This window comes from Bidens hawaiensis, unplaced genomic scaffold, assembly GCF_021521415.1.
Source record: "Bidens hawaiensis isolate Kalapana, Puna unplaced genomic scaffold, B.hawaiensis_p1.1 tig00006990_1, whole genome shotgun sequence".
NCBI classification, from domain to species: Eukaryota; Viridiplantae; Streptophyta; class Magnoliopsida; order Asterales; family Asteraceae; genus Bidens; species Bidens hawaiensis.
Window position 1 is genome coordinate 1,084,860 of NW_027491479.1, and position 18,742 is coordinate 1,103,601.

At 42.1% G+C, this 18,742-nt stretch overlaps 2 pseudogenes; both read right to left on the reverse strand.

Moving 5' to 3' along the window:
- Window positions 1-6,245: 6,245 nt before the first annotated feature.
- On the reverse strand, window positions 6,246-8,081 carry LOC143634103 (aldehyde oxidase GLOX1 pseudogene; annotated as a pseudogene).
- Window positions 8,082-11,139: 3,058 nt separating this feature from the next.
- LOC143634104 (aldehyde oxidase GLOX1 pseudogene) lies at window positions 11,140-12,771 on the reverse strand (annotated as a pseudogene).
- Window positions 12,772-18,742: the final 5,971 nt, after the last annotated feature.

An 18,742-nucleotide genomic window follows, 5' to 3' on the forward strand; every position in this document is an offset into this window, starting at 1 on the left:
CCATCAATCGTTTGTTCTTCTTGTTTCTGGGTTTACGCAGATCTAGACGGCGGCTCTAATGAACCGTCAGCAAGATCTGAAGACAGACTGTCGTTTAGACTGTAGATCATGAATATCATCATTAGCTTTTAGTTTTAGGGTTGATTTTGTAAAGTTTGTAGAACTAGGGTTTGTTTGGACTTATTGGGGTCCGATTGACCAAGTAAACCAAAGGGGTTTTACTTCATTGTTTCCAGAACATCAATTCGGGTCCATGAGATCAAGTGGAAAGGAAAAAGGAAAAAAAAGGGGCTAAGTCAAGTTTTTTGCATAAGATTTCGCTTCACATAAGCATGCGAAGTGAAACATAATTCTGTTCGCTTCACATCATCATGCGAAGCGACTGGATTTCTGTTTCGCTTTTCACCCCATTCGAAGCGAATGGATTGTCTGTTTCGCTTGGCACCCCATGCGAAGTGAATGGATTGTCTGTTTCGCTTCGCATAGGCCATACGAAGCGAAATCGATGCCTATGAGAAATCAATGCCTATGCAAAAAATTCACACTTAGAAAATTTTTCAAGCTTCTGGACTGAGACCTGCTGGACTGTTTTGGACTCTAATGGACTGTTTGACCTTTGACTGTTATAGACATACAAACTTTGTATATACTGGACTTATTGACTTCTAAATAGATTGAAATCAACTTTTAACTTATTAAAACAAAATCTGTATATAATTAATTAACCATATATAATTAATTAAGTTAAGTAATTTGTATATACTTAATGCCTATGTCTATAACTTATCTTTAAGTTGTTTATAACTTTTAAATGATGATTCTCATAATGTTAATGTATGATTTCAGGGTCATAATTTATTTTGTGCTCTCGGGGAACCAAAGGCTAAAGAAGACAAAGTGTTCACATCCATGATTAAGGGGTTAAAGCAATCACCTGTCGGGTATGCCATCACTGCTAACCGGCCATCTACTTAAAATGGGTCATAGACTTTTGGGCTTTTGCAACACCTGCTGATGACGCTCTATCTATCAAGACAAAGGTTGTTGGGAAAGAGTTGTCCGTTACAGAAGGAGATATAAGACGTGCATTGAAGATAAAGGATGAGCCAGACTTTACGTATGAGAAAGGTGACAGAGCAAAATTGAGCGAGTTTGTGACGAATATGGCTTATGATACTGAGTGGAAGAGTTTGGAGAAGAAACACTTGCCACCATACTGGAGATTTATCTTTCATATTGTGATTCACTGTTTAGCAGACATACGTGGAGGGTTTAATAGCTTGAGAGTTGATTGGGTGCAGATTATGTTTGCACTGACACATCGGGAAAAGTTCAACTACTCTCGGAGGTTGTTCTTGTGCATGATGGCCAATGCAAAGAATGAGTCAACCTGGCTCATGTATCCAAGATTTGTGCAACTATTTCTTGATGATATGATTCTCGATGCTCCAAGGCCACCTCATAAGAAGGCCAAGGACAAGAAGTTACTGCTCGAGCCGTACCATGTTAATGAAATCAAGCAGTCGATCTTCGGGATTTTGTTGAGTACCAAGGGCAAAGGTCACCAGTATCAAGGACCGAGGCCTAGACCAAAATTTGGTCTGTTTGACGAGACCGAGTCTGCTGGGGATGAGGCTGAATTAGAGAGTGGAGAGCTGGTTCCTTCTGAGCCAGTGGTTGAAGCTGAACAAGATTCATCTGATGAACCTCTAGAAGATAGAACCAAAGCAAAGCATGACTTGAAGCGGAAGACCTCTGACAAGCCTTCTGTTGGTGGTACTTCGGGCAAGGGAAAAGAGGCTGAAGAAGAGGAAGAAGAAGAGCATCAGCCCCTTAAGCGTTTGAAGAAGCTTGGAGACTCCCAGAAGTTCTCTAAGCTTGTCGTCAAGCTTTCCTCAAACCCTAAACCATCCTCCACACCTGACCCACATATTGCTTCACCAAAAACCCTAGCCCAAACCCTCAAAGACCTAAACGTTGCCAAAATCAAAATACCCGTATACAAGAAACCTAAACCCAGAGTGAAAACCAAAGCCAAACCAACAAAAACCCTTCTACACGACTCGCCCGATGAATCACCTGAACCCTCACCGAAAGACCAACCGATTTCAACCTTCTTACCACAAATACCACCTTCACCACCTCAAGACCAACCACAATCAACCACACCACGCGAACAACCAACCCAAACTAAAGCCTTAACCACTTCACCATTCACCTCACCCGTCTTCAGCTCACCCATAAAATCAACAAGTTTATAGACACAAACCTTTATTTCCTCTCCACCAACACAACCATCATCATCAACCATTGAACCCAGACCCTACACACCTCTATTTTCAACACCACCTACCCAATCCATCACACTACCTTTCCAAACAACTTCACCACCCATCCTCTCTGACACTCCACCATCCACAATCATCTCACCCAAGCCCATAGCCAAATGAAAGTCTTCGACACCTCTGGTGTACACTGATCCTATCCTCCATAGGATCATCGCACTGGAGGAATCAAACGCCAAGAGGGTTGAGCGAGAGATTGTGCTACTTGAGTTCATCAAGACTAAAAAGAAGAAGGAGCGTGAAGACGCGGTTGCAAATGCTAAGTTGGTTTCAAGGGTCCAGATCTTGGATGAACAGAAGGAGCTGAATGTTGCTCTGATTGAAAGCCAACGACTCCTGATCAATCAACTCCAAACTCGCATTCAGAATCAACAAGAACTGCTCAACAAGAAAGCTCTAAACAATGCCAATCAACGAGCTGAGTACTTGAAGGTGTCTGATCGAGTTGAGACTCTTGAGAAAAACCTTCCCGCTGCAAATGTTCTTGAGGCTAACTTGTTCAAGAAAATTGAAGATGCTACTTCAAAGTGGGACATAGAGAAGGAGGCTACCAATTCGAGGGTGTCGATGCTCGAGGGCCAGCTAGCATCATCTACCTCTCTCAGTACACTTATTTCTGAAAACAATCAATTCAGAACTGAGATAGAGGCAATCAAAGTGAAGATTGCGGCCAAAGAGAGCCTCAATGAGCTGCAGTTGAAGATGAACGAGGAGTTGGTGAGCAAGTATCAAGCTGCCTCTGACCTCATAGTACAACCTCTGGCCCAAGCTGGTGGTAATGATGAAGGAGATGATGGTGACGATGAAGACAATGATGATGATGAAGAAGAGGATGACGAGGACGAAAATGTCCACGATAGTTATGATGAGGACGATGATGATGGTGATGGTGACGGAGGTGACGCTAGAGATGGAGGGGCCGGTGCAGCAGGAAGTGGAGGCGGAGTTAACACTCAATCACCTCCACATATTCAAGAAACACACCATGATCCTGCTGCACATGACTCCGCAGGCAAAGTCAGGCAAAACGACTCAAGAATTGCAGAAATATATAACGAGTTGTTTCCTGCAGGTGACATTGCAGGTTTAATGGATGCTTTTATTGAAGCTGGAAAGACCTTGGAGCCATTCATAACATAGGACACGGAGGAGGCAGTAGACAACGATGACATCAACTATTCGTCGAATCCTGACACACCACCGGCTCAAGCTCAAGTCGCTTCAGAAGCACCAGCCGATGATCCCGTTGCGGATCCAACCGCCGACTTGTCACAGGCAACACTGAAGAAAAAGAGAAGGACACACATTGTGTCAAGTCGTGCCAGTGCCCACTCGCTCAACTACCCTTATCACGACGACTCCTTGATTGTATATGTAAAATACAATCATGAGAACAGTTGTTGGGCCATCAGAAGATACAACGGAGATCTCATCTATCTCAACCACCAAGAGCTAAAGTCATTACCAGAACTTGACATCAACTATCTTCGAAAAGCTCTAGGCCGAGGAGAGTATGATGATACATTGGAAGGTTGGGTCACCACTCATCTACATCATCAGTCAAAAGTTGGTTACAAGGATTTTGAGCTTAAAAAGGGTCGTAAGTTCAAGAACCCGAAAGAAATCGACCCAGCTACCTAAGAGCCGCGAACCATGTGGAAGTATAAGGCGCCTAAAGACTGTCACATTATCTATCATGGCGAGCCCTACATTCCAAATACTCTCCGAGACTTCATTGGCTGGGAATTCGATAACCTGACAGGTGAGGCCTTCATCCACTTCCGGAATATGCACGAGATTCATGTATTCGACGAGCACGAGCTTATGGGTCTACACATAGAAGACGTGTTGAAGATCTACCACTCACCATTGCAAATCGTCGAGGACATTAGTCGCCAAAACACCGACCGGATAGTTGAAGCTTTCAACGAGTTCATCAAGAGACTTATTGAACTTCCACTCTCTGAGGATGAACTCTTGGTGTACAATACCGACGGGTTCCAATACTAAAGACTAGAGGGAGATTGTTAGGTCCCGTTTTGTTTATTTAGTCTTTTATATTGGTGTTTATGTAGTTGGGCTTGTAAAGTCTATTTTGTATGTATTTGGGCCCAAGACCATTGTAAACAAGCCCAATGGGCACATGATGAATATAAACCTTCTCATGCATGCTCTCCTATAAATAGGGAGCATGCTATGAGAAGAAAGAATCCTTTTTGCCAATTCTCTAACGTATCATTCTCTTACTTTCTCTCTTGTTCTCTCTCTCTCACTTACTCTCCATCCAAAAATAAACTCTCAAGATCCGAGACCAAGGTGTTTGATATTCCGCTAGCATCAAGTTTGGTTGATCCAAGACACGTTGTTAGATCCACCCGCGATGGGATCTACATTTCCTAACTGTTTTACTTTGTGTTTTTAGCTGCATCAAGCTATCAAGGCTGAAAGTGAACCGACCTTTCCTCAAAAGGTTATAATATAATCTGCTTATTTGTTAGTTAGGCTACTAAAATCAAATGCTAACATTTTGTTCCAACACATAAATATATAAATATGACATGAAGTAATACACTTATATTTGCAATTCTTATGAATTCGTATCTCCCAAAATGAATTTTACCACAACCAAACTGTCACATATGTTAATGAATTAATGTTAGTATCACATTATTGCGTTGAATTCCCGTCCACCGGACGGGTAAACTATTAGTTGGACTGATTTAAAAAAGTTACATATGCCTATAGTGAGTGGCATAACCATTGCATTACTCATTTATCAATTGATTTCACACTCTGAAAAAAACTAATTTAACCGTGAGTGTATAGTTCATTCACAATCACGCTAACAGTTACAAACAATACATTCGTTAATTAGTAGTCATATACTGAAGTGAGAATAATCATCATAGTTGATCTTATCACCGCCAATTATGGAAGAATCGGACATGGCAGAATTCTCCTCCAGGTTGGAGCCGTCGGTGCCCGGTGGCTACTTCTAAAACATATATTTGAGAAATGTATGATTGTATGTATGCAATTGATATGAATTAGTAATGAAATTTGATTATTGTACCTGTGTTCTATGTAACGATTGAAGGAGTCACAACTCAATCCTTGAGATATCATCTCACAAACCCTAATCGATGTTACCAACGCTATCGGCATCTTAATCGCTCCATCACCGCCATAGATTCCTGTATCAACATCGATAGAGATTCACACTACCTGAGGCATCGTTTACGTTTTGAAGAAATCAGATTATCGACGACGGTGATGGAGGCAAACAATTGTAGTAGTGGCGATGGTGATAGGAGGAGAAGGAAGGAACGGTGATGTTGAGCGTGAATGAGCATTTAGGTCTGCTTTTCATTCAGCGATGTATCAAGGTTGAATGGGCAAGAGGCAAACTGAATCATTCAGATGTGGTTTTTGAGTTAGCAAAACACTCGTATCTCTTAGCGACTCAGACCCTAACCTTTTAATGGGCTCATTCAGACCCAAACAAACAACCCCTTAGTGAGTCATATTTGGTCTTATGCAACAATAATAAGCATTAATTGGAACATTTGAAACGCCGTACTTAAATTAAATAACTTTCGCATGTAATGGGTCATAACATGTGCATTGTTGGGTTTTAATGTGTTATGATATGTCTTATCATGTGGTAATTGATTGTAAAGACTAAAGAGCAATCACGAGTATTACTCGGTTATGCTTACACAATCAATTTATACTCAGATTATAAAATATAACAGGTCGTAAATATTGTAAAGGAAAAATCTATTCATTTAATCAAACTAACATCATGTTTGCATATCAAATTAAAATCCCTTGAATAAATGAGCGTACAATAGAAGAATATGACCACATCGAAATAATGGTATTGTCATGAACTTTTTTTCACTGCATTCGAACCCAAATACCCGGACTTGGGATGTCTTTGTGAACTACAAACATAAGATAATTCCCCGCTGGAGCAATGTTACCAGAGGGTGGAGCCCTCACAACAACTTGGTATCTTGACAACCCTAAAATCTTGGAGGCGACGCCACCATCGAGTACTAGTAATCTTTGATTCATCGAAAAAGAATGCGTGTTAAATGAAGGTGCCACCATTCTCACCGAGATTGAGCTTGGGTCCACATCACCCGAAATAGTAAACACAATAACCAGTTGTTTGCCATATTGAATTTTACTATTTGTTACGGGTAAGATTATTCTGGGGCGTAATCCAGAAGAGTTTGAATCCAAGTAAGAAGGAGAGAATGTCTCTAAACTGAGTTCGGTCGGGTAAAGGACATTTGTGAATTCATATTTATCATGTGGGTTGCTTCCACCAACAAGAACACGCCCATCTCGTAATAGAACTGCCGTGGAATGGTAAACTCTAGGTATGGTGCTTGGATTTCGCACCTCGAATCGAGACCCCACTTGGTTATCGGGTAGGTATGCTACAGGGCTTAGAACTGGGTTCCTCCCAAGCTCCCACCCGGCAACCCCAGCTGATGCTCCATTGATGATCAAAACATGACCATTGGGCAGCAACAACATATCACCCATGACGCGAGCCAAAGGCATGGTCTCCATGAACCATTGTGGGTTAGGGTCAGATATTTTGATCCGCCCGCAAGTATCTAATGCGCCATCAAATATCCCCTTATTTGCATTAACGAACGCTCCTTTAGGGGCACCTCCACAAACCAATACTTCAACCTCATCCACGGTATCTCCTTTTATATGTAAAGGGAGTAACACCGCAGATCCCGTACTTGGATAATTCCTTGGTTGTCCACCCGGCATTGTCGGGTAGGTCTTCACAACTTGATTCTTAGAGTAGTCGAACAAAATAGTGCGATTGTTGGCAAAAACGAAGAGATTCCCATCAGGATAAAGAAATACAAATGGGTATAAATTATTCTCAACATTGGGGTCGTTCGTCTGAACCAAAAATGGAAAGCTTGGTGAGTTCTCGGTGGCTGACATCTTGGGGTAGAACTCATAGTTAAATGCCTGACGACCGCCAATGATAATTTGTCTCCCGTCTGGTAATAAGTGATTGGTCGCATACCACCTCTGTTTGCTCAACCCATTTGGAATCTCTTGCCAGTCACACGTGTCACACGATTTATAAGTTCTGACTCTGCGGTAACCATCATCCCATCCTCCAGTCTGGACTAAGGTGCCGTCAGGCATTAATGTTCCTGAAGAGCACCATACATTGGTGAGCACCATGAGTGGACGTATGGTATTGGAAGCAACATCATACTCGACGGAGTGGGCGGAGCAGTCAGTGGAGTTAGGGCGGCACGTGCCATTTGGAAGAGAGATGTTGGAGGTTCCGAAGTCGGTGCGATCATACATTACAACACGATCGTTGGGAAGTAGCTGCATGTGCATGGCTGAGATGCCTATGCTTGGGAGGAGGACAGACCATGATCCACCGGCAGCAGGACACGGTGGGGCATGTAAGAGCATTAGAACTAGAATGAGAAGATGCTGATTAAGGAGAGGGGTGGTGAAGGCCATGTTTTTTCCTTTTGGATTATTGGTCAGGTTATTGTGTGTGCTGAATGTGATGCATGGAGATTGCTTTAAATACTAAGTCATGTGCTTCAAAATCACAAAAGTCAATGAATTAAATATGGTTTCTTGTTCCATAGAAAAAGTTTTTCAAGTAGGTTTGTTTCTATTCTATGTTTTTAGGTGAGTAGCATTTAAATAAGATGTCAAACTAATTATTGACGTTGGAGAATGATTAATACAAAGTCAATTTGAGTATCGATTATATTGTTAATATCATCTGCAAATTCTACAAGAATAATATCAGAATTTGTTTGGTAATGTTAACATTCTTGACCCATAGGATGATATGTACTTCATTAAAGAGAAATTATATTTACTTTAACATTCTTGATCCAATATAAGGCATAAGCTAGCAAGGTGAAGTTAAAAGCAATTGTTTAATTGATGAATAAAAGAAACCGGGCCGGGCTGGGCTGGTTTGATTGATGTTATTAATGCCTCATGTTGCGTTCTTTTCAAATTTTGAAACTTGTTGAAAGGACTTAGACTTGGGATGATTCGACCCAACGTTTTGCTGATTTTAATAGAAAAAAACTCACTTAAATACTTCTTAGGCATACATCTTAAAGTATTAGGTGAAAGTTGATATATAATGAGATGCAAAAGCAGCAAAACGTAGAGAGCTCTAGGTTGGACATGGGTTTTCTCACATATGATGGGTACGTTTCCTTCTAAGAGTGGAATGTAGATGGTCGGGTGGGTTAGCGACTCGTCAGTGACGCAAATGGCAGTTAAAAAGAAAAAATAACCAGATGCATGTCTCGAATAAAGAGAATCAATTTATGATCATGCTTATTTGGGAGTTATTGGCAATTTAGCTGTGTTTGGCGTTTCGAACTATTGTTTTAGAATTCAAATCGTTTGTTAGTAATATTATACAAAATTAACGAGATTTTATGTATGCAATGAACAAGATTAAGAAAGCAATTATTATATATGAACCAGCAAAACCACGTGTATTTTTCAATATTCCTCAATAAGCCAATGATTAGATGTAGTTCTTGCTGCAATTAATCAAATTCCATCGTATAAGCACACATCATTAAATTATTAGATTTCTCTTTCTATGCATTGTAACTTGTCTATCAACAACCACCAATCATGCTTCATTCTTTCTTCTTTTTTTGTCTTCCATGTTTTTGAAGAAAGAACAAGCTGAAAAAGTACAGGACAGAACCAAAGGGAAAAAAAAGTAAATGTAATAAAATATTAATCAGATGTTTTTAATTTAACTTACGAAGCGTGGTAAAAACTTGAAGGGATGTTATTATTATTTAGTGAATAATTTGAGTGTGTTCATCTGATTACTTGTTTCTTATATCGTATAATGCTTGGATTTTGCACCTCGAATCGAGGCCCTACTAGGTTATTAGGTACTGGGTCTTGCCAATCTCCCACCTGACAACCCCTGCTGATGTTATATTGATGATCAGAACATGACCATTGGCCTGGTTAGAAGCAACATATCACCCATGACACAAGCCAAAGGCGAACATGGTCTCCATGAACCATTGTAGGTTAGGGTGTATGATATTTTGATCCGCCCACAGGTATCTAATGCATCAACAAACATCCCCTAATTCGCATTCACGGATGCTCCTTTTGGTGCACCCCGGCCCCCCGCAAACCAATACTTCCACCTCCTTCATGCTCTCTCCTTTTATTGCAAATGGAGTAGCACCATATACAATGCATTTGGATACTTCAATTCCTTGGTTGTCCACTTGACATTGTCGGGTAGATCTTCACAATTTGGTTCTTAGAGTAGTCGAACAAAATAATGCGATTATTGGCAAAAATGAAGATGTTCCCATTAGGATAGAGAAATACGAATGCGTATAAATTATTCTCAACATTGGGGTCATTCATCTGAACCAAAAATGAAAAGTTCGGTGAGGCTATCGTTGACATCTTGGGGAATAATTCATAGTTAAATGCCTAATAACCACAACAAAAATACCAAAAGCCGCATTAAAAATATTAAAAAACCGCTGTAAATACAACCATTTAGTGCAGTGTTGAACACTTTTCTAAATTTATGTTAAGTTTTATAATATTTGGTAGGATATAGTGCGAAAGGTAAACAAGCGCATCCTGTATGTGAAGATGTGATTAGCCAAGTTCGATATGGTTAAATAACTGCAAAAATAAAACCTTTATAGTGGCGATACCGTTCATAAATAACTACCACAAATAAGTCGGTATCAAAACTTGACACTAAAAAGCTTTTGAAAATTATATTTTATGATAAGAAGACAAGATTTATATTATTATTATTATTATTAGAGACTAAAATTTGCAAGTGCACTTTATTTTTATTTTTAATTTACTTTTTCTCTTAACTTGGTTTACGACAGATATTTACTTATTATTTAACTATTTTCCTTAAATTTTCGGCGACTTTATTGGGTCAAAATTAGATAAAGATCGCAAATTTTTGACCGGTTTCTCAACGAACTTAATTGGATCCAAATTTTGTGACTAATGTAATTCGGTCATAACTAATTGTAAGTTTGCATTCGGATTGTTCCTAGAAATTGTGTTATCCTACATTTAAAAGTAATTAAAATATAAGGATAATTAAGAAACCTTATATTAACTTTTTCTTTAAATATAACAGAACCACTTCTCTAAAGACCCGGTTTTACTATATTTAAAAAAATGGTATTAATGTTAAAATTTCAACATAGTTCGTGGAGTATGTAGCCAACAAAGGTATCGAATCGAATTCTTATCCACACCTAGCTAGTCCCACAAAGATTTAAGGATGGAGTGTTCATTTGTATTAGTTTGCATCAACTACCAAGGGTTGACATTACGGATCATTGGATGAGCTCTTACTAGTTTTTGTTCATATATAATATAGATTATAATCAAATAATATGATATATGCATATAACGTGTATTTTATTTATTAGTATGTGAACTCACTGAACTACGCGTAATAAACGTGCAGGGAACTAACAAAAATAACAGTCGAAATACATAGCGAAAGAATCTAGAAAGAATAAAATAGTTCATTACTATTATTAATTTTTTACTGAGTTGATAAACACTGGTTCTTGCATCACAATAATGCATTCAACACATCAATTGAATCGTAATAGATAAGGTTGAATCCCCAATTAATTTACCAAGTTATAACATTTTAAAATAAAAGAAAGGAACCATAAACAACCGCAGTAATCAAAACCAATAATGGTTTGGAATTTTATCGCTGCATTCGGACCCAAATTCCTGGGCTTGGAATTTCTTTATGAACCACAAATAGTAGATAATTACCGGACGGTGCATAGTTGCCCGATGGAGGTGTTGTCACACTTACTTTGTAAATAGATTTTCCGAGAGCTTTGGTGGAGTTACCGCTATCGAGAACCAACAATCGCTGATTCATTGAAAACGAGTGTGTGTTAAATGAAGGGGACACCATTGTCACGGTAACCAAATTCAGATCTACGCGTCCTGATACCTTAAATGTAATAGAAACTCGTTTTCCGTAGCATAACTTAGTTTTAGTCTTGGGTGATATTATCTTGGGACGTAAGGGAGAAGAGCTTGAATCCAAATAAGAAGGAGAAAACACCTCCAAGCTTAGTTCAGTTGGATAAAGCACGTTCGTGAACTCATATTTGTCGTGGGGGTTGCTTCCACCCACAAGAACCCGACCATCTCGCAGCAAAACGGCTGTGGAATGGTAGACTCTCGGTTTGGTGCTTGGATTTTGTACCTCAAATCGAGACCCGATTTGGTTATCAGGTCTATAAGTTATAGGGCTAAGAACCGGGTTCCTCCCAAGCTCCCACCCTGCAACCCCAGCTGATGCGCCGTTGATGATCAAAACATGTCCGTTAGGAAGCAACAACATGTCACCCATAACTCGAGCCAAAGGCATTGTCTCCATGACCCACTGAGGATTCAGGTCAGATATTTTAATCCGCCCACAAGTATCTAGAGCTCCATCAAATCTTCCATTATTTGCATTGGCGAATGCTCCTTTAAGTGCGCCCCCACAAACCATTACTTCAACGGTATCTACTATCCCCCCTTTTAAATGCAAAGGGAGTAGCACTGCAGAGCCAGTGCTCGGGTAGTTCCTTGGTTGTCCACCAGGCATTGTCGGGTAGGTCTTCACAACTTGGTTCTTAACGTAGTTGAATAAAATGGCACGATTATTGACAAAAACGAACAAATTTCCGTCAGGATAGAGAAATACAAATGGGTATAAGTTATTCTCAACATTCGGGTCATTCGTCTGAACCAAAAATGGAAAGCTAGGTGAGTTCTCTGTGGCTGACATCTTAGGATAGAATTCATAGTTAAATGCCTGACGACCACCAATGATAATTTGCCGCCCATCAGGTAATAAGTGGTTGGTCGCATACCACCGTTGTTGGTTCAACCCATTCGGTATCTCTTTCCAGTCACATGTGGCACACGACTTATATATTCTAACTCTACGATAACCGTCAGCCCATCCTCCAGTTTGGACTAAGCTGCCGTCTGGCATTAGTATTCCTGAAGAACACCAAACATTCGTGAGCACCATGAGTGGACGTATGGTATTGGAAGCAACATCATACTCGACAGAGTGGGCGGAGCAGTCAGTGGAGTTAGGGCGGCACATGCCATTTGGAAGAGAGATGTTGGAGGTTCCGAAGTCAGTACGATCATACATTACAACACGATCGTTGGGAAGTAGCTGCATGTGCATGGCTGAGATGCCTATGCTTGGGAGGAGGACAGACCATGATCCACCAGCAGCAACTGGACATGGTGGGGCATGTAAGAGTAGAATAACTAGAATGAGAAGAAGATGATAAAGGGGGGTTGTGAAGAATGCCATGATTCAGTTGGTATATGTTTTTAGTTTGGTTATTGTGTATGCTGAATGGCATGGGGATTGCTTTAAATACTAGTTCATATGCTACAAAATTACCTAAGTCAACGAGCTTAATATACCGTAAAAAAGGCTTTTGAGGTTTACAAATATTCCTGAAGAGGTATGCACCCGCCTTAACATCGAGCGGGGCGGGTCAACCCACAAGATATAGACAAGAGGCTTGAAATCAGGATGTCATGAAGACACAAAGCCAAAACCTATGCGCGTGGCGCATATCACATATGCTCACGCATATCACATATGTTCACGCATCACATATGCTCACGCGTATCACATATGCTCACGCATCATATATGCTCACGCATATCACATCTGCGCGTGGCGCATCTGCGCGTGGCGCATATCACATATGCTCACGCATATTACATATGCTTGCGCATATCACATCTGCGCATGAAACATCTGCGCGTGAGAATAAAGAGAAGACCTCGCGCATCCCCAGGATAGGCGCATATCACACATGCACATAATCAACCACGTCCTTATCCAAATCAGGATAAGGACAACCATGATTGTGCTCATCAGACAACCTTCCAGAAGGTATCCTGTAAGGAATAAAGAATATGCTGATGTTGACAGCTGCCAATGAAGGGTGGACAACTCAGCAAAGCCCATGTGCTACCACGTGATTGCACATGGGTCAGGTGAAATACCTTGGTCAGAGAATAATCAATGAAAAAGCACCAGGTGTCCTAAGGACACGTGGCGCGAAGCAATAGGAGGAGGCCAAAAAGGCCCTAATTGGGTCTGAGCCCAATCATTGGAAACCCTAATACTATAAATACCACACCACCTCCACAGTGGGAGGTAAGCAAGAAAATACATTCTAAGTCCTTACTCACTTTCAGATTATTATTATCTTCTCCTACAATATCTTATTCTCACACCGGAGGGTTACCCCAAAGAGGACCCCTCTGTCCCTTTCTGAGGGGTAAGTTCACGGTGCTGCTCGTTTTGTAGGTGGAAGAATTCATATTCCGGAAAACCATCGGCGATATAGCACACTCATACCCGAGGAAAGTTGATCGTATACTAGTAAGTCGATCCACGTTTCTTCATTGGCGCCATCACCTGTTACAACGGCAACAAAACCACTATCTCATCAGTTCTCTCTGAAAATCTTCACCATGGTTTCCGGTTTTCGAAACAGCGATCAAGTTCTGGAGGATAATGAGCTTGAGGATGTTAATGAGGGACATCAGTTTCTGAGGGCGCCGCGTGATACTGCGCGCACCACCAGTAACCATCCCTTCATCACAACACCTCATAGCCAGACTGAAACTCCTCCAGACGATCTCACGTTCCAAAATTTGACTGGTGCAAAACAAAAAGGACCAATGGGTCCGGAAGTTGAAACCAATGACCCTAAAGAATGGCTCATAAACGAACAACGGCGTTTAATGGACAAATACAATGAGCTGGTCAAACACAAAAAGTTAGCCGACTTAACACAAAGGCTCGCATTTGATAAACAAACCATTCAGGGAACAACAAAAAGGGCGCGCGCGCCGGAAGATGGTCACTCTGTTTACACCGAAAACGCTGATGTTAGTGATGAGGAAGAGGTGCACAGCATGAGGAAGACGCGAGATACTCATGCAGGAGGTTCACAGCTTCGCGCGCACATGAACATAGCGCCTGGAGCCAAAGTTGATATGGATCTATACACACCGTACAACCCACAAGCGAAAGGGCAAGTGGACGTAACCACACCATATAGGCCAGCCATCTTGGTGAAGCATTCAAAATTCACTGAGCGCATTGCGAAGGCTCCCATTCAACACAAAACCAAGATGCCAAGTGGTCTAGGCAAGTACGATGGTACAACAGATCCAGATGATTTCTTACAAGGTTTTTACAACACTGGAAACCTAGAAAGCTGGACGATGCCAACATGGTGTCACATGTTTGCTCGCTGCCTCACGGGCGCAGCGCGTGTCTGGTTCGAAAGCTTGCCGACAGGACAAATCGATGGGTTCGAAGAGCTATTGGAGAAGTTCCAGGCTCACTTTGTACAGCAGCGCAGACACACGCGCGACCCCGATGACATCATGCACTGCGTGCGCAGGAATGATGAAACCATTGAAGACTACATAACTCGTTTCAATCAGGAATCTCTTGCAATTGGAGGTATCACTGAACAACTCTTGCGCGTGGCCTTTATACAAGGTGCGCGCAGTGATCAACTCCACAGAGCTCTCGTGAGCAGAGATGGCATGCCAACCACTTGGGCTAAGCTTATGGAAGCATCGCGAGTCTTCTCGCGAAATGAAAAACAAATTGCCCAAGACAGAGCAAGAGATAGAGGGCATCAAACAGAAGCACCACGCAACAATGAAAGGAGGGGCAAACAAAACTCCGTATGGTCCAGGTTGCAACAAACCAGTTATTCTCCCGCAGAAAAGCAAGCGCAACAAAAAGTGTTAAGCACAGAGAATGTCCAGTTTAAAAGCCCCAAGCCATTACTCCATAAGGGACCACCAAACAGTGGCAAGTATTGTGAGTTTCACAAGTCCACATGGCACAACACCGATGCATGCCACCATTTGAAGGATGCGATTGAAAGAGATGTGAAATCAGGCAAGTTAGCTCACCTGGTGAAAAACCCAAGACTAGAGAATGAACAACCAGACGGAGCCTCAGCCAGTAAAAATTTCAAAAGAATCTGTGTAGCTGAAGGAGGAAGGCAAGGGCAAAGATCGAGGAAGAGAAGGGCGCAAGTCCAAGGGGATTGGTGCGAGCAACAAGTAATCTTCCCAAGAATCATATGAGGCCCGTCTATCAGCAGTCCTCTAGTCATCACCGCACACATCGCTCATTATGAGGTGTCAAAAGTCCTGGTGGACACCGGCAGTGAATCAGACATCATGTATGAGCAATGTTTCAGGAAGTTGGATCCAGCAGACCAAGCAAGGCTCGAAATTGTGAATGCACCAATCTCGGGTGTCTCAAACGAAATTATTCACCCCCTAGGTCAGATACAATTCGAACTAACTATGGGGATGAGAAACATAAGCGAGCTGAAATTGTCAACTTCTTGGTCTTGCCCACCACTTCATGCCATAATATGATCTTGGGTAGTGGAACGATTGCCCAATTCAACGCCATACCGTCACCAGCGCACGGCGCGTTGGGGTTCCCAACACCAACAGGAGTAACATTTGTATACCGAGATCATTTGTGCGCAGTAACAAGTATACCGCGAGAAGGGAGAATGAAGCTTCCAATGGCAAACAACGCGCCAGAGGAATGGATTCTCAACCCAAAATTCCCAGAACAAACAATCACAATTGGAGCTACGATATCAGATGACACAAGGGTGAAAATGAAAAGATTGCTCACAACGTATATATCGGTCTTCGCGTGGCAACATTCTGATATGACTGGGGTTCCGCGAGACCTGGCGCAGCATTCTCTCAACACATTCAAGTCTGTAGAGCCAATTGCTCAAAAGAAAAGAGTCATGGGGGATGAGAAGGTAAAGGCCATGAATGAGCAAGTAGAAGATCTACTGCGCGCAAATATCATCCGCCCAATACGATACCAAACATGGGTAGCCAATCCTGTGATGGTAAAGAAGAGCAATGGGTCATGGAGAATGTGCATTGATTTCAAGGACCTCAACAAAGCATGTCCAAAAGATTGTTACCCCCTCCCAAACATTGACGCGAAGGTGGACTCTGTGGCGCCATTTAAGCTCAAATGTTTCCTAGATGCCTATAAGGGCTATCACCAAATTCAAATGGCACCACAAGATGAGGACAAGACTGCCTTCAGAACTGACAAGGGTGTTTTCTGTTACACAAAAATGCCCTTTGGTTTGAAGAATGCAGGAGCCACTTACCAAAGACTCATGGATGCGGTTTTCAACGAGCAAATTGGAAGAAACTTAGAAGTCTACGTGGATGATTTGGTGATTAAAAGCAGGGAGGAAAAACAAATGCTCAAAGACATCGAAGAAACCCTTTGGCGCCTAAAGGAAGAAAACATGAAGCTCAACTCGAGCAAATGCACATTCGGCGTAGAAGAAGGGAAATTTCTCGGTGTAATGGTCACCAAGGATGGTTTCAAGGTGAACCCAGAGAAGGTAGAGGCTATCCTTGACATGCCCTCACCATCTACCATGAAGGAAGTTCAAAAGTTGAATGGCAGATTGGTATCAATTAACAGGTTCCTAGCAAACCATGCAAGCAAATCTACCCCATTCGTTAACACATTGAGAAATTGCTTAAAGAAAAGCCAATTCAAGTGGACGCCTGAGGCCGAGCAAGCTTTCAATGAGATAAAAGAATGTCTGATAAATCTGCCTACGCTCACAGCTCCATTTCCTGGTGAAACTTTAACGTTGTACCTGTCAGCAGGAGAGCGCGCCATTGGCGCAGTATTACTGGTGGATCGCAAAGGAATCCAAACACCAATTTATTATGTAAGTCGGGTGCTGAAAGATCCTGAGACGCGCTACACCATCATAGAAAAGTTAGTTTTATCACTAACGCATGCGTCGCGCAAGCTTCACAGATATTTCAATGGTCATCCTATTGAAGTCCTGACTGGTTACAACATCCAGCAAGTCTTGCGGCGTCCCGCGCTCTCAGGAAGGCTGACAAAATGGGCGCTGGAATTAGGAGAGCACACGATCGCCTATAAGCCTCGTCCAGCAATCAAGGGACAAGTCTTAGCTGATTTCATCGCAGAAATCCCTGAAGGAAAAGTTGAAGAGGCTCAGCGCGAATTAGACCCTCCGCAAGCCAATAATGAAGAAAACGTTTGGAGATTATTCACTGACGGAGCTTCAAACAACTAAGGGTCCGGCGCAGGCCTCAAGCTGGTGGATCCAGAAAATCATGAGTATACTTACGCAATCAGGTTGGATTTCAAGAGCACCAACAATGAAGCTGAGTATGAAGCCCTGCTGGCTGGTTTGCGCATCGCGCACAAGTTCGGAGTCAAAAAGCTATAGGCTCATGTAGATTCATACCTGGTAGCAGCGCAAGTCAATGGCCTTTATGATGCCAAGGAGAACACCATGCCTCTTTATCTAGAGCAGGCGAAAAAACTCATTGAACAATTTGAATCTTTCAGAATCATACACATTACGCGCAGTGAAAATAAGTCTGCCGACGCGCTGAGCAAGATGGCATCAACCAGCTTCGATCACTTTGGCAAAGATGTCAGGGTGGAAGTAATGAGCAACCCGTCGGTGGGAGCGAAGTCTGTCCTTGTAATTCATACAACACCTTCATCATGGATAACTCCAATAATGGAATTCTTGAAGGAGGGAAAGGTACCGGACGATCGCGCACAAGCGAGGAAGATAAGACACAAGTCGCAGAACTACGAACTGCTTGATGGTACGTTATATCGACGCTCTTATCTTGGACCGCTCATGAAATGCCTGGATGCTGAGGAAGCAAGCTATGTGATCAGAGAGATACACGAAGGAATCTGTGGAATACATGCTGGCCCGCGCATGGTGGTTGCCAAGGCAATAAACGCACGTTACTATTGGCCAGGCATGTACTTGGACGCGTTAAAAGAGATCCAAAAATGCAAAGCGTGTCAGAGCTATGCGCCAAACACCATGCGGCCAAAGAACAACTTGATTCCGGTGACCTCCGCATGGCCTTTCCACAAATGGGCAATCGATATTGTGGGTCCCTTACCACAAGCGCAAGGGCGGTTAAAATTTTTGGTAGTGGCAGTAGATTATTTCACAAAATGGGTTGAAGCCAAGCCACTGGCAAAAATCACAGCCGAGGCAATGAAGCAATTTATTTGGAGCCACATCATATGCCGTTTTGGCCTGCCAATGGAAATTGTGAGCGACAATGGCAAACAATTCACTGACAGGAAGATATCCAGTTGGCTCAAGGAATTGCGCATCAACCAAGTCTTCACTTCAGTATACCACCCT